This window comes from Zalophus californianus, chromosome 2 (assembly GCF_009762305.2).
Source record: "Zalophus californianus isolate mZalCal1 chromosome 2, mZalCal1.pri.v2, whole genome shotgun sequence".
NCBI classification, from domain to species: domain Eukaryota; kingdom Metazoa; phylum Chordata; class Mammalia; order Carnivora; family Otariidae; genus Zalophus; species Zalophus californianus.
In genome coordinates, this window is record NC_045596.1 from 46,599,051 (window position 1) to 46,626,509 (window position 27,459).

Below are 27,459 nucleotides of genomic sequence, written 5' to 3' on the forward strand. Positions count from 1 at the left end.
TTTGTTTTTTGTTTTTAATAAAAATACTTGTCATTGGATTTAGGACCCACCTGGATAATCTCCTCCTCTCAAGATTTTTAACTTAATCACATTTTTTTCCAAAGAAAAGTGATAGTCATTCTTTTGCCATAGACCACAATATTCACTTGTTCCAGGGATTAGGAAATTTATATATTTTAGGGAGGCCTTTTTCTGCCCACCACAGAAAAGGACATAAAATTGATTCCTGTTTGACTCATTTTCCTTCTGAATGTTTTGCTCAGATAAGCTATCATCCTTTGCCACACAAAATGTTATTGCAAACAGTAACAGCTTTATTTACATTCCACTAATTGAATAATTCCATTAATTGAATAATTAAAAAATTACAAATCACTGATTTCTGTCTTTAAATTGCTTAAAGCTATGTATCAACCTGTGCTATATTTAGCCTCCTATCTTCAAATCTACTAAAATAAAGTTCATTTAAATTTGTTCTTGAGCCAATTTATTCTCCATTCAAATCATTTATGTAGCTTACTGAGAAATGTAAAAACAAACAAAAAAACCACGAGGTTATAACTTAGTAAGGGTATAGTATATGTGCATTTGTGTATGTTTCCATATCCAGAATATAAATTTTATATTAACACTTAATATCTAGATCTGTCAATATACTATCAACATTAAAACTAAAGAATAATAAAGAATAAGATTAGTAAAAGAAGGGCATGACTCATAGTTTGAAAACTTCTAAATATTTATGGAAAAAATGGAAAGAAATCTGTGCTCATGGATCAGGAGACAATATTATTAAGATGGCATACTCCCAAGTTGATCTACAGATTCAAAACAATCCCTATTAAATTTCCAGCTTTTTTTTTTGCAGAAATTGACAAGTTGATTATAAAATTTATATGGAAATGCAAAAGTTACAGAATAACCAAAAAATCATGAAAGAGAAGAACAAAGTTAGAGGACTCATACTTTCTGAAATCAAAACATTGCAAAGCTATAGTACTCATGTGAGTGAACCACTAGCATATGAATAGACATAGAGATCAATGGAATAAAACTGAAAGTCCAAAAGTAAACCCTGTTTTTATTGTCAATTGATTTTCAAAGTGATGTCAAGACAATTCAATGGGGCAAAGAATTTTTTTTTAATACATAGTGCAAGGACACTAGTTATCTCTATATAACCACCCCCCCAATTTTGACCCTTTCTTTACATACCAAAAAATAACTGCAAATGGACCTCAGACCACACAAGGGAGCAGGGAGCTTGGCGAGCGTGGCCGGAGTCAGAGAGGAGAGTCTGGGTGTGCGCCCAGGTGTGCGCCGTATACTCCTGCACCTGGCCAAGTGCTCTGTGTGCAGAGAGGTGACATCTCATGCTTTCATTGGTTTACCGCCTTTGTTGACTGTGTCTGGGTCATTTGGTGTTCAAAAAGATGCACAATATTGTGGAAAGGAAGTACAGTAGGCATGTGAGAGAAGTAAATGAGTGCTGTGATTTAGAGTACAGCTCCAGAAGTATTCGCAAGAGCAGCATTTTTTTCATCTTGAAAAATGATGCCGCCTGCCGTTGCCATGTTTCCTTCCTTCTGGTGTTGCTGCTCCTGGACAACCAGACTAGAGGGGCTTCTGTCAAGGCGCCGCGTTGCGTTATCACAGCTGAACGTGTCCAAGGCGGTGGTGGTCGTCAGTTTCTGAACGAGAGAGCATCACAGTCGCCGTGGCCAGACTGCTCAAGCGCGTGGCGGGGCATCAGCCTTACTGGTTCAGCGGGAAGAGTGCGTCCAGCGCCGACGTTGTCGGCATATGGGGACAGTGGCGAGCGCGTTCGCCTTCTCAAAGGTGGGTGACAGGAGGAGGAGACACGATTGCAGTGACGTTTTTCTGTGGTTGTGTTAGAAGACACATGTCTTTGCCTTTAGGTTTAGGAGAAGGTGCTCAGACACTGGATGTTGACTTGGAGGAATAAAACAGGGAGCAGACAGACTTAGGCTTTTTTCCCCGGAAGTGTGATAGTGCTGGTGTTTCTATCAATTTTACATATAAAATATGACTATGAACCCATGTATCTCAAGTAACTAGAAATCATTGTCTATTATTTAAAGCCAACAAAACAGTGTAACAGTTTTAAGTTCAATAATGTTAAGTATTGTATAAAAAGATATATGGAGGCAAAGTTCAGATGATGACAATTGTTTTATGTTATTGATGCTGTAAAACATAAGAGCTAAAACTATAATACTCTTAGAAGAAACATAGAAGTAAATCTTCATGATTATGCATTAGTCAATGATTTCTTAGATATGACACTAAAAGTACAGTGACAAAATTTAAAAAAATTGATAAAATGGATTTCATCAAAATTAAAAACCTTTGTGCTTCAAGATATACTGTCAAGAAAGTAAAATGGAAACCCACAGAAAGGAGGAAATATTTACAATTCATATATCTGATAAGGAAGTTTTATTCAGAATATATAAAAAACACTGATAACTCAATATTAAGATAAATAGCTCAATTAAAAATGGGCAAAAATAGGAACAGATATTTATTCAGAGAAGGTATACAAATATCCAATAAGCCATGAAAAGATGCTCAAAATCATTAGCTGTTACAGAAATGCAAATCAGGCCTATGAGGTACAGTTTCACACACACTAGGACAACTATAATAAAAAAGACAGATAGTCATAAACATTGATGAGGATGTAGAGAAATTGGAACCATCATTCATTTTTAATTATGTGTACAGTAATATAATATGGTACAACTGCTTTGGAAGACAGCCGGGCAGTTCTTCAAACAACATAGAGATGCTATGATCCAGCAATTCCATTCTTAATTCCATTCAACAGAAATGAGAATGTATGTCCACATAAGTATCTGTACACAAATGTTCATAGCAGCGTTATTCATGATAGCCAAAAAGTGAAAACAATCTAATAGCCACCAAATGTTGACTGAGTCTCAAAAATGTGGTCTTTTCATATAATGGAATATTATTCAGCAATAAAAAGGACTGACACCTCCTATGGCATAAATGAACTTTGGAAACACTATGCTAAGTAAAATATGCCAGTTACAAAATAATATATATTGCATGATTCTATTTATATGAAGTATCCAGAATAGGCAAATCTATAGAGACCGTAAGATGATTAGTGTTTGACTAGATCTGGGATTGTGGGGTAGGGAGATGGGCAGTGACTACAAATGTCTATAGGGAACTTGGGGGAAGATGATAAAAATGTTTGAAAATTGCATGGTGCTGATGATTTTACAGTTCTGTTAATATATTAAAAGCATTGAATTGGACTTTAAATAGAATAATTTTGTGGTATGTGAGCTATATCTTAAATAAGCCACTCTAGTAAAACAAGCCAATCTAAAAATCACCCTGATGTTTATAGCAGCAATGTCCACAATAGCCAAACTGTGGAAATAGCCAAGATGTCCATCAACAGATGAATGGATAAAAAAGATGTAGTATATATACACAGTGGAATATTATGCAGCCATCAAAAGGAATGAGATCTTGCCATTTGCAACGACGTGGATGGAACTGGAGGGTGTTATGTGAGAGAAATAAGTCAATCAGAGAAAGACATGTATCATATGACCTCACTGATATGAGCAATTCTTAATCTCAGAAAACAAACTGAGGGTCGCTGGAGTGGAGGGGAGTGGGAGGGATGGGGTGGCTGGGTGATAGACACTGGGGAGGGTATGTGCTATGGTGAGCGCTGTGAATTGTGCAAGACTGTTGAATCACGGATCTGTACCTCTGAAACAAATAATACATTATATGTTAAAAAAAAAAGATAGTAGGAAGGGAGAAATGAAGGGGCGGAAATCGGTGGGGGAGACGAACCATGAGAGACGATGGACTCTGAGAAACAAACTAAGGGTTCTGGGGGTGGGGTGGGGGGATGGGTTAGCCTGGTGATGGGTATTAAAGAGGGCATGTTCTGCGTGGAGCACTGGGTGTTATGCACAAACAATGAATCATGGAACACTACATCAAAAACTAATGATGTATTGTATGGCGATTAACATAACATCATAAAATAAAAAAAAGAAAAACTAAAAGAAAATTTCTGAGGGGAAAATTTTGAATAAAAAATCATTTACAAAGGATGATCTAAAATACAAACTGAAGATGGATTTTTCTTTGTTTCTTCTTGAGTCTTGATTTTTTTTCTTTTTTTTTTTTTTCTGTAGCATCGACCAGAGTGAGAAATAAAGAACAGGACAGGAACTGATTTTGTAATGAAGACCTCATAAGGTAGACAGTTTGAAACTCTCTCTAGGGGCAGAGTGTCCAAACTTGGGTTATAAAACATTGTCAGGGTGTGTAAGAGGAGAGTTGGTGTGAGAAAGAATACCACAAATTCTTCTGACAATTTGTTCAAATCTGGAAACAACAAGCCCTGGCCTCTGTCTGCGTGGGAGATGGCCACATACCACAGGCCAGCTACTTCAAGTCCTAAGGGAGACTGGGAGGGCGGCGCAGTGAAAACTGAATTCTTTTCTCATTTGTAGCTTGTTACAAGGTATTCCAGATTAGGTGGATTAACATATCGTATCACACAACTTTAAGAAACTTGCCTCTCACAGTGCAAGACTGTCTTAAATGAATTCTTAAAAGGAAATATTCCATGCAAACACAAGTGTATAAAAAGAAAATAATAGCACAGACAAGAAACATTACCAAAAGTTCTCCACTGAAAATATTATCAGGTTAAAATAAGAACCGTATAATCAGGTTTGATAAAAACTTTACCAAGAAGTTTCTGTAAGTCTGAGGTATCCGTGGTATATTAGTACAGAAGGACTAATGTTTATCATTAAATAGTTATACTTTATACATACAAAAATATAAAATTGAGTATGGTAGACTACATTTATTATCCCTAAATATTTGCTGTCCCTCCCACAGGGAATTATATATTTATGCCTGTTGATTGATATCAACTTTTGACATGTGATTTTGGACAATGGGATATGAAAATATGAGTGGAGTTACGCATTAAGAAATTTAAAAAAAATATTTAGACAAGTGTATTAGTTTTCTAGGGGTGCTATGACAAATTTCCACAAACTAGTAACTTAAAGTAAGAGACATTTATTCTCTCACCATTCTAGAAGGCAAAAGTTTGAAATCAAGATGTCAGCAGGGTTGGTTTCTGGAGGCTCTGGAGAGGAAACTGTCCCACACCTCTTTCTGAGATGCTGGTAGATGATGGTGACCCTTCCCATCACTCCAATTCCTGGCTCCACCTCCACCCCATCTACTGTTCTGTTTGTGTCTCTGTCCTCTACTTTCACCAGGAAGATACCAGTCATTGGATTTAGGGCTACATCTAAATTTGAGATAATTTCACTTTGAGATTCTTAACTAATTACATCTGTAAAGTCTCTATTTCCAAATAAAGTCACATTTTCTTAGGTTTTGGGTGAGTATCACTTTTAGAGGGGACCCTATTCAACAAAATACTACAAATTGGCTGGCTTAAACAACAAAAATTAATTTTCTCACAGTTTTAGAAGCTAGAAGTCCAAGATCATCAAGGTGTCTGCAGGTTTGTTTTCCTCTTGGTCTCTTTCCTTGGCTTGCAGATAACTGCCTTCTCACTGTGCCCTCATGTGGTCATCCTTATCTCTGTGTTTGTGTCCTTATTTCTTCTTATAAGGATATCAGTCATATTGGGTTAGAACTGACCCTCACGACCTCACTTAACTTCAATTAGGGTTTTTAAAGACCTGATCACCACATACAGTCAAATTCTGAGGTACTGGGTGTTAGGACTTCGACATATGAATTCTGGGGAAGACAAAATTCAGTCCATACCATAACCCAAGAAAATGAGCAAAGAAATTGAACAGATACTTGAAGAAATAAACATATACTTACTAGACAATAAACATCAAAAATGTTTAATGTCAGTAGTCATTAGGTTAATGTACATTAAATCCTAATAAAGGGGACTTACTGTTTTAGTTCTGGCATATAAAGAACTTGAAGAATGTCACTCTCATACTTAAAACAAGAGAAAGCAGAACAAATGGAAAATCAACAACTTTTCTTGGACACATAGGGAAATTGAGGTTGTAGGGAAAATCACCATGGGGAAATACTGAGAGACAGGTGACCAAATAGTCAAGGCTGAGATTTGCTGATGTGAGGCAGATGTTGCTGGAGTCATGAATTCCTAGAAACACACAAATGGAAATTTTGATGGGTTTTTGAAACTAAACGTGGGCTAGCATAAGAGTGAGGAAGTCCTAGAGGAAGTCCTATAGTCCTAGAGTCTTAAGGAGGGCCGAAATTTGTGGGTTGTGCCACCAGAAACCCCATTAGGTTTTCACATTGAGGACCTGAAAAAAGATCCTCTCACTTATTGCTCTAGCTGGGAGAGGGGAAGAGGAACTATTATGAAAGCCTGTCACCTTCTCCATCAACAGGGTTTACTCTCTCCAGGGGAAAAGACTTTTAATAAGGTCTTAGGTCACTGGGGGGAAAGGAATCTCTTCCTACTCATGCCCCCGTTAGCCTGTCTGTCTCACCTAAAGATGAAAAGAGGACAAAGAGCACTGGAGATATATGAGAGAATGTCAGAACACAGAGAAACAGTCAAAGACTGAGATCTCATAAAATGACAGAAAGTTTCTGCTTCTCATCTGACCACCTCTTATGTAATAGGTGATTGCAATAGACAGGACTGCAAGATGCAGACTATCTGAGGGGTTCTCAGGGAAGCCCAACAACAACCAGGGACTCATAAGCAAGGCTACCAGAGGGATTTGAAGTCTCTGGTACTATCAATATTATAGTAAACATTGAACACACCGAATTCCTACTCAAATTGACATATATTCTCCTACTAGAGTCTTATCTGCCTCAATTTTTATTATCTGATACAACAGTATATCATTTCCGAATATACATTTAAGGACTAGGGCAATTATGTCAAAAGACTGCAGACTTCAATGCTATAAACATTATCCTCTGAGTATCCAAAGAATCACAGTCTTGGAAGCATGAAAGAAGCCATTCATAGTATTTGAACCATATTGAACTAAAATCCTGATTCCACTGCAATTTTATGACCTTATGCATTGAGAGGATTATGGTCACTGACTTCCTTATGAAGGGGAGCAAAATTTGCCACCTCAAAATATGCCTTTTTAGCATAATGATTATCTTCAGTTGGTTATTTTTAAGAAACCGCAGATACAGGAAAAGTTCTGAAAACCAAGTAGTAGTTACTCTTTTTAAAGGACATTTGCATTTGTAAGGGAAATCTCCATGTGTAAGCATGCATCTCTCTCTGTACCTAGAAGAGAAGGATAACTAAATCTCTAAAAACTCCTATCAGTGGAAAATCAATCAGTGGACTTAAATCTGTATAACAACCATACCCTTGTTTCTTGTTACTGTGCTTTTCCTGGTGGCCTCCCATTAACAAATCCCCATAACACCTATCTTTTGTCTTTAGTTGAAGATGGTATTTAAGGTGGTGGCTTAGGCCTTTCCAGGGAGTTACTCAGTATTCCTGGAGGAAATACATGTTATTAAACTTTTGTTTAGTTTTCTCCTGTTAATCTGCCCTTTTCTCATGGGGATGGGGGAATATCATCCAAGAATCTTGAAAGGTAGAGGACAATTATTGTTTCCTTCCCCATACTTATATATATCAAACTTCAACAAGCTGTGTTAGCATTCCAACATTCATGTTGTTTTCAGCTCAGTGATAAAAGCCTGTCTTCCTAATTGCTAGAATATCTTCCTTATTTATTGCTTTTTTTGTTTGGTGATAGAAATTATAATAAATGATAAATGTTTCCTAGAATTGCTATTGTTGGCCTTCCCCCCATAGTTATTTTCTTCTTGTAGCTACAGTATGTAGCTATAGCACATCATTCTCCCCCCATAGTTACAAAGTCTACCCATTTCAAAGATGTATTAAGCTGTGTTCATTTTTTCAGCCAATAAATGCCTCCTCAAAGGGACATCTCTGCACAACTCAGAAAATGATGTGAGCCCATTACAAATAAACCACTTGCAAAACTGAGGCCTCCAACTGGATGTCAAACAATATACAGTCTACAGTTGTGTGCAGTCCTAAGCCATTAGCCTCAGCAAGAGAAACCAATGGGAAGTTGTTCTCCCAGAAAGCTACAGAACATTCCCCTGAACAGACCACTTCTCATTGCATGTGGTTATGACTGGCCTAAAACATCACCAAATCTTTCCAGACTTAGCACTCCTTAGCTGGGAGAATCATTCAAATCCAGAAACTTTATTCTCACAAGTGCAGGATGGCTCCTTCGCACCAACCGGCAGCAGAGAAGTGGAGATAGACTTTATGCTGTCAAAACTCAAGTATGTTTTAAACTTGAAGCGTTTTAAATGTTACAGCTTTTGCAAAAGTTTTTCAGTATTTCCAATCTTTTGTTTCAAAACTACAAATTCTTGGATCTTACACTAAGAATCCAGACCTAGAAATGGAATCGGCATCTCAGAGGGAAAGGTCTTATATTTTTAAGCCACACAGGGGGTACTGGTGTAGCCTATTAAGGGACTGGTGTTCAGAATCTCTACTCTATATCCATCCCTGTAGTACTTCATTATCAGAAGGCACTTAACCAACCATGGGACTGGAAATCTATGATATACTGACTTTTCTCTCAGGAGAGAGTCAATTCCCTCACTTTCCTCTCTGATCTTTCTCTAAATTATGTATCAGTGAAATATTCTATCATGTATGAGCTTCTGATTGTTACTTATACAGTTATGACAACTTTGCCCTGAATAAATGTGTATAGCACTCATAACATTTCTTTTTACTAGATAATTGGGTGGAATACAAATGTAACTAAATTTTAGAAAATCCCTATGGGGAAAAGTAGTTATATGCAATCTTTTTTTTTATTTCTAGAGCAGTGTCAAAATATCACAATATAAAATAAAAGGGAGAATTTAGAAGAAGTAAAAAAAAAACATTTAAAGTTTCCTAGATGCTTTGCTTATGGCCTAGGGAAAAAATATAATGTGTTTGAAATTAAATGGACTTTTAATCCAGTATTTTTTTTCACTTTTACCCACTAGAGAGAATTTATTAGAGATAATAATCCCTTAAACTTATATAGCATATTTCAGTGTTCAGAGTGATTCCCCATGAATTATTTAATTTCCCAGAAGTCAGTATTCGTGACATCTAGGTTGAACTTTGTTATCTGAATGCTCTTCAGAGGCTTTGGGGCTTGGGTGTTTGCCTCTGCTGTTCCCAATGTTTGGAATGCTTTTTGCTTCTCCTTATCTTATGTTTGGCTAGTTCTTACTCTTTCTTCCTAATCTAGAAATTGTGTCTTCAAGGAAGTCTTTTCCTATTCTTACATCTTTTTGGGAACCTTTTGTATTTGGTCCTACAGAATGGCTAATGAGACTTTCTAGCACCCTGTTTTTATAGATTGTCATTTTCCACTCCCTCATCCGTCTTTACCAATGGACTACACATTCTTTATAGATTGAGACTAAGATCAGTTCACTGTTTATTTTAGCATTATGTCAGGCATTTAAAAGGCATTCTATAAAAATCTGTTGAATAAATAAATGAATAAATATAATAAATATACATTAATATCCCCTTTGAAGCTAAGTATAGACCAAGTCTAAGTGAAGTAAAGATGTTGGTATAAGATAATATAGCATACATACAGCTCAAACAGAAATTCCCTGAGGAAGTTTTCCAAAAGAGAGGGAGGCTGCCTTATTTTGTATTTTTTTTGTGTGAAGATTTTATTTATTTATTTGCCAGAGAGAGAGAGAGAGGGAGAGAAAGCACACAAGCAGGGGGAGCAACAGAGGGAGAGGGAGAAGAAGGCTCCCCGCTGAGCAGGGAGCCCAATGCGGGACTCAAGCCCAGGACCCTGGGATCATGACCTAAGCTGAAGGCAGATGCTTAACTGACTGAGCCACCCAGGAATCCCTAAGTTGTATTTTGAGTACACTGTGAGAGAGAAAAAAAAAACGCATATTATCAGCTCAATTTTGCAAAAAGGGAAACTATGACAAGGCACATCAAGGGACTGGTTGAAGTGTTCCCACACAGATTTCCCAAAAGCCCAATCTGAGATGAAGATATGATTTTTAAGTGTTAAATCTGACTGTTAGATACAAAGAAATAGCAATTATTGGAATCTGGTTATTTGGATATGTAATTCAGAGTATGATAAAAGCTGTTCATTACTCACAAGATATGAGATGCAGAGCATTCAGAAAAAGCTTTTCATTACTCAGGGAATACCTTCCTTGGCCTTGTAGTTTGACTTTTCTACCTTTTAACCCAAATTGCCCTGGGGGCTTGCATTCATCCAGAATAGTCAATTCCTAATGTCATTCTACAGTGATAGCAGGCCAACTGTGATAGAATTTCATGGTTCCCCATGGTACTTCAGTGATGCATGTGCAAATAACCTTTTGTATTTCTGTGGCACTATTCCCCCAAGGAGCTCAAAAAACTTACTAGAGCTCCTAAATCCTGTCAATATTACCTTTGAGGTGGGAATAGAGATCCCTGATAGCGTAATTCACATTCAGTTAAATACACTGCACGTTAAGTTGTGTCTCTTAAAAAAGCAACTGGATATAATGAAAGCTTCTTAAAATAGTATTGACCATTAATACAACTATTGGTAGATTTTCTCAATTCATTTAATAGCAATCTATTCAAAAGCTATCGTTAGATATTGTTTGACATACTTAATCAATATGCTCTGACACTATAACCATAACCATAGCTGCCACTTAACTGTCAATCCTGAGTGATTCATTGAGCTTAATTCTTTTATACACAATAAACATCTAAGATAAATTTATATATGGGAGACCTCAGGTTTTCTTATAGTAGGCTGCCCAAATTCATATTGCTAAGAAGTGTTGTTGGGGCTGGCAACCAAATTCAATGATATCTGACTCTAGAATTCTTCTTTTACCATTCTGTCAAGGAGTTTTCTATTGATGGAAAAAAATCACACACCACCCCCCCATTAAGATTATCATTCCAGCTGACAAAACTGATTTTCTCAAAGTCTTCTAGTGGATAATAGTAAGAAAATCATAGAACTTTATTTATTTATTTATTTATTTTTTAAATCATAGAACTTTAGAGCTGAAAAATATATTCTTTCAGAAATGAGATGAAAAAGATTCTAACAAAATAAATCAAGGGTACTACTACTCCTGCAAAACTGATATTTTAGTTATAGACAGATTGATCAATAGGTCGGTAGATCAATCTTGCTTACACAATCTTGCTTATGTTACTTGACAGTTGAAATAAAAATAAAACATAAGTTATATTATGTTTTTCATGTATCTATGTTAATATACTCTATCTATCATCTATCAATCATTAGATAGATAGATATCTAGATTTATCAGACATTATTATGGTGCAGGAACTTTGAACATAGATTTAATAATTTTAAAGTGTGTAATAGCAATCATAGCAGTTTGGGAACTTTTCATGACATTATTATCAGGGAATAGGAGTTTATGATTGTGACTTTAGTAGACCCAATTTGGTACATAAGGACAAGAGAAGTTACTAGTCTCTGTTTAAGTCGCTGAGTATGAATAAAAATCATTAAAATCCTTGACTATTCCTTCTAAAGTTAGTTCGCTTTCATATTATCTTAATGTAGGTAGAGTGAAGTCTGGATTTATTAATACGAAATAAACTTAAATACCTCAGCCAAATAAGCATTTTTGAATCAATACTGGATACTTGGGTTTTGTAGACACTTCTTTACAATTATCATGTACATACTACATGTATATAAGAACATGTATATAATAAATATCACTACAAAATTTTTTAAATCACTTGGTTATACTTAGTGACTTAAGAAACTTCCAGAATCCAAGTGCTATCCATAACAGAGTTTATGATGATAATTCAATGTGAGACTCATCTCTGAAATATATGAAGACTCTCAGTAGGCTTATTGACTCTAAATATTGTTACCCTAACTTAAACAATAAGATAAAATACAAAACTAGTGTTTTAACTAACAGTGTGCAATGCAGGTAACCATACCATATAGTAACTATACAAATTTTAGTAAGAATATGCTATCTTGCTTCCTAAATTACGTGACAATTTAAATAAAAGTCATTTACCTGTTTTTTTGGTCTATCTATATGAATATCTATTTTCTCTCTTTTAAAATGTTGCTAAATGTGAAAATTCTTTTCTTAATTGTGAGTTTAACATTTATTCTGTAGGACAGTTTTTTCTTAGTGTTCATTGTCTTTGCTATAATTGGCATGGAGATTATAATACTCATATTGAGATGTGAAATATAAAGGACTCTGTTCTATAAATTAACTTAATCTCTATTTTAAATGCCTAGTCAGCTTGATGGCAGAAATGTAATATTTGTCAATTTCACATATTCTCTCCAAATTCAGGATTTCCCTCTTTCTTTCTTTCTTTCTTTTTTTTTTTTTCCTTCCTGGGATGACATCTAAGTTTCAGAGGTTAGGGCATTAATGTGAGGAGTTACCTGACATTGGTTGATATCAGTCTTGCAGGTATTTTTTAAAAATTACATTACCCATGTGGTTCATGGCTATCCTCAAACTTTCCCATTGACTTCCATTAGGATATCCATGTTCCCAACTGAATCATTCATGCTGCTTTCTACTGTAGCAAATTCTCATGATCATTTGATGTTTTTGGTTTTCTTTTTAATACATTTGTAACTATGTATCAGAGAAATTTAAACATTTAGCTACCTTCTAGTACTAGGGGTTCTAGAAAAATACTTGATGGTATGCCTCCAATGCAATTTATAGCCATGCCTAATCTGCTAATACATCCTGCTGGGTGGTATTGGGTATGCTGTTCAATTTTATGTGTCAGCTTGACTGGCCTAAGATGTGCCCAGATAGCTGGTAAAATTTTATTTCTGGGTGTGTCTGTGAGGGTCTTTCTGTAAGAGATAGGCATTTGATTAGTTTTTTTTTTTTAAGCTTTGCTCTCACCAACGTGGGCAGGTATCACCCAGTTCATTGGATGCCTGAATAGAACAAAAAGGCTAAGGAAGGATGGATTCTTTTTCACTTTTTGAGCTAGGATATCTATCTTCTCCTGCCCCTGGACATCAGACCTCCCGGTTTCCTGGTCTTGGAAGTACAGGACTTACACCAGTAGCCCTCTGATTCTCAGGCCTTTGACCTCAGGCTGGAGTCTTGGAAGTACAGGACTTACACCAGTAGCCCTCTGATTCTCAGGCCTTTGACCTCAGGCTGGAAATTATACTATCAGCTCCCCTGGTTCTCAGGCCTTTGGACTTGGATAGAATTCTACCACCAGCTTTCCTGTTTCTCCGGTGTGCAAATGGCAGAATGTGGGACTTCTCAGACTCCCTAACTGTGTGAGCTAATTCCTAAATTAAATCTCTTATCTATATCTAATATATCATATATATATATATATATATCCTGTTGGTGATGTTTCTCTGATGCACCCTGACTAATACAGTGGGGACCTGAAATTCCATTGCTTTCCAAGTCCAAGATGAGAAATAAGAACAAGTTTGTTTAGTTTCTTGACACCCAAAACTATCTATGGTTTTATAACTACCACCTTCAAAGTTTGGTCTGAGAGAGGTAGGGCATTAGGATTGTTCTGAGTCCCATCGCAGAAATAAAAATCTTCAAATTTATTTCTGATTATATCCCTTTCCCAGCCCATAGGAGAAAACAAGAAAGTCAACAAGACAAAGGTTAGGCAAGTGGTCTGCCCAAACTGCTATTTTTGAGAGGCCCTTGACTTTGGAACCTGGAATGACACAGCATGATTTGTTTGTTTGGCTTTCCATTTGAGCTGTCTAACTTCTCTGGAGAATGGAGGCCAAGTTATAGTTTGAATGGTTGAAGGCTGACAGGATAAATGAAGGGAAATTAAAAGATAACATAGCCAAAAAAATACATAGATCCACATTAGTTAATGCTGCAAAATTGTATTTTGCCACATAATTCTTGAATTAAATACACATTCATAGCTACTCATAAGACATCCCCTCCCCCACCTCACAATAATTCTGTGATGAATAAGTCAGGATCAATTTAACCTATTTTATTTATAAGGAAAATTTTGCCCTTAAATTTTGTGCAATATGTGTACGTGTTTTTTCTTTGAAAACAATACCATTGCTACTTCAACAGTCTAAGCTCAAAGAGAAATAATAATACTAATAATAACAGATAGTTGATAATCAAATAAGTAACATAAAATGTCCATGATCATAACGAATTACTTGTATTAATGCCACTAAATGCCAATTATATGTTCATTTCACATTATATCCAGAAAAATTTATAAAGATTTATGCAAAATAGAAACTATGAAATTAGCCATTTTGGCTTTTTGATACATATAGTTTTCTGATCCAACTGAAAAATAGTTTTAATTGCTATAAAACAATAGCATTTAATTGCATTCAAGTTTATTACTTTATTATTACTTTATCAGAGTGATACTTTTTATGGCTCAAATTCATTTTTTGACTTTCATTTATGGTTGTATATATATAATATATTTCAAGAAATTATATATTTACCTACTTAAATTTTGTCTTACCACAGATATCTAAACTAGCAACCTCTTTTACCAAAATTCAAATACAGTTCTTTCACATTATCTTCAATCAGTTTAGAGTTAGTGGTTTATCATTTAATAATCATGGTATTGGACTGAACACTGTGGGAAGCCATCCAAATTGTCTTTGAAAACACTTATGTCACAGAGTTACATTAGGCCATTATTTCAATAAGTCTCTCTAAATTTATTCTACCCAAATTCATAAATTGATTGGATATGTAAGTGAATCATTAATAGCCTCAAAGTATATTAACAACTACAGAGAAAACAAATTAACATATTTTGAGCACATATATGTCGTTCTCTTTTGATAACACTATAAATTATTTGTACCATGCTCTTATTATATTCAGAATTGTTATACTCCTGTTTTCTGGTAGCAAGATGTTTATTTCTTCATTTTTTAAAGTTTTTATTTTAATTCCAGTTAGTTAACATACTATTTTTCTGTTTTTGAATAAATAATTCATATGCATTCCATTAATTTGCAAATAAAATTAATATAATTGGACAGGTTCCTCTTTTTCCATTCCTTGAAAGTTTATTATGATGAAATAAAAAAAAATAGGACTTGTACAAGCAAGACTAAAAGATTCTATCACTATTTGGTAAGTGAAAAGATATATTCTTCCTAGATGATATATTCCTATCCCATAGCCTTAAAAATTACATGAGTTTATAGAGGTCAAAGGACACAAAGTCAGTTGACCTCTTCATCATTTGTATTGTTATACACTAGCAATGAACAAACAAAATTTGAAATAAAAAATATATATAATAGCACTAAACAAATTAAATACTGAAATAGAAATCTAGCAAAGTAAGTACATAATTTGTATGCTGATGAAAAAAATAAAAGGTGAACTAAATAAATTGAGAGATATACCTCATTCAAGCATTTAAAAACTCAATATTGTTAAAATTTCAATACTCCCTGCTTTTATTTAAAGATTTAATGCAAACCCAACAAAAATCTCACTATTATATTTTTGAACAAGTTGATCCTAAAATTTATATGGAAAGACCAAATCAATTCTGAAAATAAAAACAAAAACAAAAACAAAGGAGACTCACATTGTCTTGTTTTGAGAATTACCATGAAGATGCAGTAATCAAGACAGTGTGGTATCGGTGACAGGATAGATAGAGATGAATGGAATAGAATTGAGAGCCCAGAAATAGAGTCACATAAATACAGTCAGTTGATTTTTGGCAAAGGTGCAAAATCATTTCAATGGAGAAGTAATTGTCTTTTCAACAAATTCCACAAATGATGCTGAAACAATTGTGTATATCCATATGAAAAAAACAAACAAAAAATCTACTAAGAATATGAACCTAAAATTCCTTTTGCTAAGAGAAAGATGACAGATACAAAGGGCTACATGTTATAGGAATTCATTCACATGACATTTATGAAAACACAAAATTATATTGATGGAAACAAGTGGTTACCATGTGTCAGGGAACTGGGGAGTAATTGACTAAAAGAGAACACACAGGCTAATTTTTAGAGTAATGAAACTATTATCTATGGTTCTGAGGTGGCAGACATATGATTCTATACATTTTGCAAAACCTGTAGAACTCTATGTCACAGAGAGTTAACTTTAATGTATACAAATGAAAAAAAAAAATCAACCAGGAGTTCAGGAATTTCAGGATAGAATGCAGACTGTAACAAAAAATCAGATTGTTTCACAAGTATAGAGCATAACTTCACTGAAGGAGGTGGATAAAAAATGGAACCGACTTAAATAACTTTGCAAAATGATGTTTCCACTGGAAACTGTAGCAATAAACAAAAAAGGGGCCTTCCAAAATACTGTATTCTAGTTGCTAAAGCTGTTTCTCACAGGGGTATGGGTTAACAATTCTGAAAGTCCTTTCCATGTGTACTGGGGTTGAACAAACAAGTAAATGGATGGAAGATGGTGAATGGTTGGAGTCAGGTTTCTCACTACTGGACAGAGACATTGCAGATAAGCAAGGGAGAAGATTGGAATGAGTCATGTTCTACTGAAATGGAGTTGGAGACATCAGTATGGACTCTTTTTAGCTCAACATATCATGAAATAATTATAGATATTTAACCTGGGTTAAAATACATATATTTCCTAATTTTGTCCACTTAGAGGGCCTAGAAATAGTAACAACTCAATAGCTACAAGCCCACTTAGCACTTTGTTTCTAATACCAATCTCCAATAAAAAAACAGAGGAACAACTGATTTAGGACTGGAACAGAGAAACTAAAAATGAGCTTAGGGACTGTTTTAGATTTCATAAGAATCAGTCACTTAAATGAAGCTTTGAGTTTATACCTTAAAATACTTCAATGCAGTCAACTGAACATCTGAAGTACATTAATTTTTCTCTAGATATTGGTACAGTTGACAACCCTGGATTGATTCCTGGTATGGTTGTTTTTATTCTGATAACAAAGAGTTTTAGTATCAGCACCATAATGTTGCTCTCAGGAACATTATACAGATAATAGTTCAGCTAGCTATTTTTTTCTTATCTATTAGATAACACCTTAGATTGTGTCTCAGGTAATAAAACCTTGTAAATTTAGCAAAAAATGTCTCTATTTGCTTTTATAACACTTTGTACTTTAGCTATGTAACTGATCACTTGGTACTATAACTGATATGTCTCCTTTAACAGAAGGCAAATTTTGCTACATGGAAAGGGTCCATGTCTGTCAGTTAATTCCTAGTGACTGACTCAGTGCTAGACATGTAGCTTACAACTCAAAAAAATTGTTTTTAAATGAATTAATGTCCAATAGTTCAAAATAGACATGTGTTTATAGTGAGAAGAATGGGGCACTATATATTTTGATTACCCTTAGATATCAAACCGATCAATTTCTCCCATGAGGTGAACAAAATTAAAACTATATTAATGGAAAACATTTTAATGTCACAAAATTTGTACCTTTAGATGTCCTTCAGGGCATTTCCATAAATAGGGTCCCATATGGTATTCAATTAGAAGGTCTCCTCTGAGAGCCTAAGCCTTATTCCAGCAACAAGATTCCCTTCTGTGCTATTAAGTCAGGGACATGAACACGCTTCTTGTGAAGTATCCAGCTGGTTTAGTCCCCCCATATGGTAGTAATCTGGAGTTAAATATTTTTTTTTGGAAAAAAATATTTTCCAGGTACACTGGAAAAATGCAATGTAATTCCTCCAACTGAATACTTGTAAGTTTATTACAGAGTATTTAAGTAATCAAAAGAAAGAATGTAATGATGGAAAAACCATACACGTAGTAGGACTCTCAAAACTGATAAAGATATAACTGATAGCATTTTATGCATAACTACTTTTATTAAGTTTGACTTACAAATGAGTCTTTCAGGTATAAGTGGTAAAAACGGAAAATGAATATTTGAGCTTTAGAAAGACCATGGAGCTTTGGAAGTAATCACAATAATGATTTACTATTAATAACATCCACAGCAATCATAGCTATTAATATCTATTATGAATGCACTATGTATGGCAGAAACTGCAATAAACATTACCTACAGGATTTTCCTTTAATAGATGTACCTTTTCTGAATTATAGATAATTGCATTTATTTTATGGTTGAGACTGTTGAGGGAGAGAAATCCTGGAAAGGAAACTTGAGGTTAGGGACAGAACTTCGGGAATCTCAAAACTTATAGCACAGAAACACAATCATGCATTAGGGAATGATAATGAGAAAAAATCTAAAATGCTATAGAAAGTTCAGCCTCTCAGAAGTTATGAGAATAGATTCATGAAGGTTTACCTAAATATCAAATGGTACCAAGAAGTAAAGGAGGGTGTGAGGAGGTGGTGATTAAGGGCCAGGATCAAACAGAAAAGTGGCAACAACAGCGTATGGGCAGTTGGATAGCTAAAAGTGAGGGTAACAGGGATGGGATGCCCTTAGAAGTTTCCAAACAGGAAAAGGGAGGGAAATTTATGTACTTTGGGAGGTAAAAGTAAGGAGGGAAAGTATTTTACACTGTGACAGAAATTTGAGTCTGATTTTTTTAAAGGGTCATGGACAAGAAAAAGTTAAATTTGTGAAGGGAATTTCCTTGTCTTTGGATTGAACTCATAGTACATTTTCAGTAATAATTTGTCAAATAAAAACCTACATTAAAGATTGATTTAACAAGATCCCTGGAAAGAGACAAAATATATAAGATCAAGAAAATAAGTGAGGAGGTTAACCTTGGAAAAATGTAGAAGCACTTTTTTCTTTCTTATTCAGTTTTTATTTATTTAAGTAATCTCTACACTCCATGTGGATTTCGAACTCACGACCCTGAGATCAAGAGTCATATGCCCTTCTGACCGAGTCAGCCAGGCGCCCCAGAAGCCCTTTTTTCTATAACTCGTTTAAAAAATCTGCCAAGAGCTAGTGAAATAGTCTGTTGGAAGGGGTAAGGAAATTTGAAGAAGTTTATTATTGATAGGCCTTACATTTGGGGAAAATAGAAAGTTAAGATACCTAAAGAAAATGCGGTCGTGGCCATGGGATAAGGGCTTGAAAAGAGTGAAAAATTGGCCATGGGTACAGTGGCACTCTGGAAAATTGAACAGATGAGCAAGAAGAGGAAAAATATTCATGAATATTACACGGCAGAAAGAAATATCCTAAGCAAATTAAACACCAAGAACTAGCGTGCACACTAGAGGAGATCAGAGAAATAGCAGATGAAAGGGGGGCAATTACCTGGGGTGAGGAGACAAAGCTGTGTGCACTGCTCTAGTGGAGGGCAGGCCCTCCTACAATAATAGCAGCTAACTGGACTAAAATCACCTAAGGGGTTTGTTAAAAATGCAAATACTTGGGGTGCCTGGGTGGCTCAGTCGGTTAAGAGTCTGCCTTCAGCTCAGGTCATGATCTCAGGGTCCTGGGATCCAGCCCCAGGTCAGACTCTCTGCTCAGCGGGGAGTCTGCTTCTCTCTCTCCCTCTGCTCCTCTCCCAGCTAATGCTCTCTCTCTCTCTCTCAAATAAATAAGTAAAATCTTAAAAAAAAAATACAAATTCTTGGACCACAAAGCAGTCATTCTAAATCAGAATCTCTGCAGGTAGACCCTGGAATCTGTAATTTAACAATTCCTAGGGTAAATTTTAATTTATGCACATTGAAGTGATACACTGCTCTAGGAGAGAAGATGGGGAGGGACAGAGTGTGAGAGAGTGAGGGAGCACAGGAGCCTGAGGGACATCCTAAAGGTACAAGGTGGCTACAGTTAGCAAGGAAGGCCACCATCAGGTGGCATGTAGAAGATATTCTACCTTTCTTCACCGCTATGGTAAAGGAGAGGTATACTTCTCATGTATCTGAAGAACTGAAACCTTTAAAAACTTTAGGCTTAGTTAAGTACACAAGTCTAATTTTGTTACAATCCACAATTGTATAGTAGGGGATTTTTAGAAAACTCTCCCTCTCTAGAGACTGGAAACTTTTGGTCCCTCTATGTAAAAATTTTATTTCTTATGGAAATAAAATTATTAATGAATGTGTAATTATTATTCATAAACAAGGCATCACAGGTATCCCTTTTCCCTTGATCTGTAAACTGCCCCCATGTCTTCATTTTTGCAATGACAAAGTTTGCATGTACATATTTCTATTTTCCTTCCCTTTGTTCTTTTGTTCAGATCCCGTAGCTTCATCCCATTAAATATCTGCTCCCTAATCTATTTAGGAAAAGGTTAGTATTTTTGTCACACCTGGAACTTTGTCTATTGTTAGTGCTAATGGGATTAATCCATGAGGCTGAAGAGAATTCATCATCAGGAAATCATCTTCCCCCTCAGCCTCAGGAAGGTTTACAGATAGAGATGAGAACATTACCTATAATTCTTAAAGAATATGACCTATAGACCTACAGAAGATTATCCCTAGGCTATTTCATACTCCTTTATCCTCATCATTTAACTACCTCCAATATTAGCACAAAGGATACTCTCCATTTGAAAACAGAAGGCTGAAAACAACACAGATGATTGTTAATGTTGCTGGATATTGGTTTGAATATAGAAAAAAATGGCATGGAGAATCCTTTAACAGATCTTTATCTCTTGATTTTTCTAAAATTCCCCAATCACTGAAATTTGAAAAAATTAGTTGTGGGCTGGCCTGAATATGGGAATCACCCAGGATTTATGGAGAGCACAAGACAGAGTGTCATTAGATATTCAGTTGTAACAATGGTAATTCCCTGTAGTTTAAATCAATATATATTATGTGTAAAAATTGTGGGACTAATAGAAATAATCATAAATCAAACAGGAAAATTATACCAACAATATTTTTTAATGTGGTATCTTTAATCCTAAAATTCAGCCTAAGAAGGTCTTCAGATTCTTTGTACCCAGAATCAGAGGGAAGAGAGTGATGGTAAAGTTTTCCTTTTCCAGCAGATGTATTTAATCTGTCTAGTACTGAACCAGGAGGGGCTGGGAGAGAGAAGGAATGTGGTCAGACCTATGATGTCAAATTCAAAGTTGAAGAACTCTTTATTTCCTAATTTAAAATTTTATATGCCTAATAATCTCAGAGAAGTTTTATTTACACTAATATATGCTATTATATAGATAGGAACAATTATAATCAGTATATAATTTTTGCTTTATCAAATATTACTCAACATTAAAATAGAAATTAGATCATTGAAATTCAGTTAAGAGATTTCTTATAATGCTTTATCATTTTCAGTAATATTAAGAGATGTTAGGAGTGAAAAGCGTGCATCAATGTGTTTCAAGTTTGTAATAGTTGGTAGTTTTAATATCTATCACCCAATTATTTCCACTGAATAGGAGGCAGAGAAAGAATTTGATAGAAAGAAAAATATGACTCAAAGCAAACTCCACAGCATAAATTCTTTTCTAAAAATATTTTTTCTGTTATTCTGATGAGAATAATTGTCTATAGGCAGATATTTGTATTTCCTCCTGTCATTTTCCAATCATCTGATTCATAATACCTGCAGAGATTCTCATTGATAGAGTTTCATCTGGGGTAGCAAATGATTAGGGACTTTATTTCCCAAACCATTTCATTTCATTTCATTTCCATACATCAAATTAGTAATATGACTGCCTTTTTTGTAAACAGATCTGTCATCTCAGTGTGAACTAATGGAATGCCAATCTAAGTTGTCCAGTATTACATGTTATAAGAAAATAGTTTTGGAATATTAATTAGAATCCAGATAACGAGCTAGACCCTGCACATACATTTAATCCCCACGACAGCTGCGTAAAGTAATCTCTCTTTTACATATGGGCCATCAGATGCACATGAGTATTAGTAATGAGAATCAGTAGAGTTGGTTTAGAACCACAGGTTCGTGTGGCTTTAGAGAATAAGATTCTTAATCCACATGCTATAATACATCATAACTCAGAAAATGTGGCAGAAATAGTAAATTGCAGCTTGGTGAAGTAAACCTGAAAAGGATGAGGGGTTGTAAACAGCTCACTCCTCAAGTTACTTAGACTTGAAAATGCATAAAAATTCACCATGGATACGTTCTTGATAATCACGGGCACTGAGACTCTAAGAAGAAGCAAAACAATTAGATATTCATATTGATAATGAGGAAACAATGTTGGTTTTATGTACCGAATTAAGCAAATCAATCACTGGAACTTTACTAGAATTTATGTAATTATGTTATTTTTAAAATGCAGATTAATAATTTACTATTTAGTGATTATAACTCACTGATTATTATGCTCTACACAAAAAAGAAGGTAAAAACTAACCAATACATTCCAAAAAATGTGATAAATAAAAATATACAATGTTAGAACATGTGATGTATTTTAAATTGATCATTTAAAAAATTGTCTCAAAATTATATTTAAGTAACTGCTAGTTGAATTTTAACATTTTTTGGTATTTTCTATTGCATGATTATATTACATAAAATTAACTGAATATTTGTTTTCAATTTAAGGTATAAATCCTCCTAAAGACCAAAATATTTACTCTTCATATCCAGACTCAAATATTCATACTATCACAATTACTCCATTCCTCAAATAAAGACTAATCTTATATGATTGTTTTATGAAGAAGGAAACAAGTGAAACAAAATGCCTCAATTGACTTCAGAACTTGGAATTTTGAAGACAATCAGTAGGTGATGGTAAAAGTAAAGGAGACCAGTTTATACATTTAAAAAGCATTCTTTAGTCTAGAAAAAAATCTTATCCTCTGTATTGCTTTAGGTTTGACGGCAGCAAGATTTCCTGCCATTGAAATTTAACTATGTGTTAGTCCATTTTAGCTTGTATCTGTTGCTTAGCTATAATGAGTTTTTATATACTTTGATAAATATTAGATATATATTTTGAACATGGCACTTACAGTACCTACTGGTTCGACTTTTGCTGGAATAGTTTCTATATCAACTTATATTTCCCTTTTTTTCATTTTACATTCACTTGAAAAATACTTTCATTATGTGCCTAAGTCACAAGAAAATACTGAACATATTAAAAAACAGTGGTATTACACAATAAAGCCTTCTATATACTATGAAATAAGAAGTGCTAACAAACTTCTTTAAGAAATTATCAAATAATATAATTTTAAAATATTGATCAAAAAGACCATACAGCGTGATATTATTAAGATAAAACATTTATATATTAAGAAATGAAAACCAGGGTAAAGAAAGCCCAACAACAAATATGAGATGATGCCACTGCAGGCTTGATATTATAAACAAGATTTATTTGTGCCACCTACATGGCAAAATACAGACAGTGAACTGATATCTCAGGAATTAATTGCAAAATGATAGACTTTGCCAACTGGCAACTCGTTTTCTATCAAAACTGGCTGGTTACCAGAGGGGAGATGGGTAGAGGGATGGGTGAAATAGGTGTTGGGGATTAAGGAGTACACTTGTGTGATGAGCACCGGGTGATGTATGGAAGTGTTGAATCACTATATTGTACACCTGAAACTAATATAACATGGTATGTTACGTATACTGGAATTAAAATAAAACAATAAAAAAACTGGCATCTGTAACAGTTAAATAATAATAACACACTATCATTGAGTACTCAGTGTTACTTAGTCATTGACACAATTGTTATATTTACCTACCCCACTTTTTCCTGACTACAGAAAGAAATGGAATATTTGATAGTGGTTCCTTTAAAGGTGGGGTGTGGGAGTGAGGACAACACTGACTCCATCTTTGGACCTCCATCTTGTTCTCCCCTCTGGTGCACAGATGGAGTGCTTTACGTTAACTAGTGGAGATCCTCTGGCGCACAGATGGCACCACTTTAGATAACTACCCTGTGACCTCACCACCATACCTCTCGCTCCATAAAAGCTGGGGATGATGGTCTGGTGGTGGGAGTGGGGAAGAGCTGTGTAGTATGGCTACTAGGGCCCCGTGGATCGCCCACCTGATTGCCCTATCAGTAAGTTACCCTGAGTTAAAACTCTGTAAATGGTATGGAGTGGTTGGCTTCATTTTTCAGTATTAAAGTACCTTCTCGGTCTGGAGAATACATTATTGACCCTCCACCTTCTAACAGTGCGGGGAGGGAGAACAGATGTTAAATTCAGTGATCACCCGTTCCATTATAAATAGAAGCCATCTGACACATAATGAGTACAGTTGTTTGTTTGTTTTTTTAATAATTTTTCATATGTTTTGTTTGTTTTTTATTGATTACTTCTTGACATCATTTATCTAAAGTTTTTGAGTGCTTCCTCTCACTAGGAAACTGCCAATGTGGTTAAGGTCCTTGAAGGAAAATATTTTATAAGTGCAGTACACTTACTACACTGTGGCTCTCATAATTCAACATACAATATGAAGTTTAAAAAGACATGAAACATTCCTGCAACCATAAATCACATAAATATTTCAAAAATATGGTTTCTAAAAAATATGTTTAGGTTGTTGAATATGTATATTTGTACATCCTTATAGATAGGAGATTGAATTCTTGCATTGGATATTGCAATTTTCATGTGTACTTACTATGTATGCTTGATGCATTCTGATTTTTATGTAAGTTGATACTTGAAATTCATTCTAATGTGAATTTCTGCTCCTAGAAAAGCTCAGCATTTGGTGAAATCTTATCTCTTTGTTTTCCAGGCATTTCTTTTTTGTACCACTGTTAAATAGATCATGATAATTTGCGGGCAAGGATCACACATAAGTTATTCACTTTTGTATTCTTAGTGTCTCGCAGTTTTCTTGACTAGATATTAAATAAATATTTATGAATTCAATTGATTAATTAATTAATCCCTTGAAGGAAAATATACCTAAACTCTTGGAGTATTATATTATATCAAGGATACATATTGATTAATTAATTTGGAAATTGATTTTTTTAAAGATAAATGCAGAAATGTCAAGGTTGTTGCATGAGAATAATGATTTGCCATTTGGAATAATATAGCCAAATTTGATGTTTAAATAATTCCTCCAGGGACTCAGGGGTATGTGTTAGGGTCAGAATTTATTCCTTTTGACGTGCTATATGGCACATAAGTTAACTTTTAGCCTTGAAGGGGATAAAAGCTCCTCTTAAATATCACTCCCCCTATCGTACTTCTAGAAGGATAAATCAGAAGCAAGAAGGTATTTTGCTTTTAAAAAAGAAAGGAATATAATGCATTGATCTAGGCCTCTAATTATACCACAAGTCAAGATTAATTGTATCTTATTAAGATAACTTTCTTCCTCTCAGAAGACTGAAGAGGTAAGAAGTGGCCCTTAGCTACTCTTAAGCAAGTGCTCGACCATCTCTCATATTGGCACTCTTCTTTCCTTCCCTCATCTCTAGTATTCACTCCATTTAAATAACTTTCTTCTCTCACATTGATAAGGTGGGCTAGGGAGAACACTCCCAGGAGTTTCTCCTTCTATGAGAACTTAAGGTGTCTTCTTTTACACTGGTATGGTATATAGAGGCAATCTCCATACCCTACAAATGTTTTATTACTTGCTTATTTAGCACATAAACCAAATACATATTTATGTTTGGAATGGGGTTAGGGAGAGAGAGAAAGAGCATGCATGAGAGAGAGCTAGCACAACCAGGGTGAAAGAGCAAAGGGATAGGAAGAAGCAGGCGCTGAGCAGGGAGCCCAATGATGCAGGGTTTGGGGCTTGATCCCAGGTCCCTGAGATCATGACCTGAGCCCAAGGCAGATGCTTAACCAACTGGGCCACCCAGGTGTCCCTGTGCTTCATTTTCTTTGTTTATTTGAGACATTATTTAACTGTACAAATTCAATTATAAATTATAAAGCTCTTCATCACCTCAAAAACTTCTCATTTTTCCAGTATTATCCTTGATAAACTGACAGCTTTTTTTTGTGATAGAAAAAAATAATAGTTTTGCTTATTTTTTAAAGTGACCAGTAATGAGTATTCAGTGACTATACTTTCTACATATTGTACACACTCTCAGAGAGAGGTACTTAGAATGTGTTCTTATTTAGTGGCTTACCTCTGATGATTGCTGAAGGGAAAAGCTGAATTTTTGCTTTTTGATCTACTTGAGATCAGTGAGGGGAAACAGATACTTAGGATTTATCTATGAAGGTGCTCAGGGTAACAGCATAAATACAAAAAATTATCCATGTAGAAGCTAATAATGACACTCCCTGGCAACAATAAGAATGTCTAGTTTACTTAAAATGTTCAGTTTTCTTAGGTTCAAATGCAGAATGCTCTTTTGTTAGGACCCATGATAGAATGTGCATTACAATACTCTACAGTACTCATGTCTTAAATTAATGAAAGCACAGGATTTTCATTTATCAGAGGGATATGCTGTCCTAAAGTTTCCAAATTAATGTAAATTTTAATATGTAAAAAGACAAATTTTAGTATACCATATATCATAGCCTGTAGATTTGGTTAGTAAATAGGAAAAAAAAAAAAACTCAAAGGAGTGTACTCACATAAAACTAAAAAAAAAAATACTAATTTAGATAATCTTTTCCTCATATAAAAATGATACAATCACTCCACCCAGCTCTCCCAATGAAGGATAATACAGTAGTTCCAATTGAATTAGAAATGAAGTGAACTTGGAGCTAAATGAATCATAAATCAATAAATACCTCAGCCTGCTGCCTCATGGTTTATTGATTCACAAGCTGTTTATCTCACACTCATTGTGCTTCAGTGCAATTATCGTTTAATTACATTTTCTGTATGTACCAAACTGTATTTTAGATGTCTTCCTAGACCAAACAGTTTCAAGCTCTATATCTACTCACTAACCATGGGGTTTGTTTATCTTTTCTTTTTCAGTATGCTAGCCTTGATTTCTGCTTGTACATCAGACACATCTCACAATAGGACCTATTAAAGCACATTTAACAAACTCCCCCTAATTATAATCATGTTTATTGTTCTCATTTTTTACATCAAAACTGATTTGAAATGTAACAGATGATGTGTGTTAGAGAAAATATAGCATCATATGAACCACATAAAGCTATCGAAATGATGAATCTAAACCATGAAACCTGTACTTTTATTCAACGTAAGTATGAAATGGCCCAGGACAAGAATATAATTAGCAAGTGACTTGATGTTGGCCATTTAAGGTATTGTTTTTAAAAAATGATTGAATGTGGAATATTCTTCCTAAGTTCAAATTATCTCATGTTAAAAATTTTATCTTCAGTGAGAAACCCAGAGATAGCAGGTAATTTCTACCTTTATAATCTAGGGCATAAAGTACATTAAAATTTTTTTCAACAAGTCTCTAA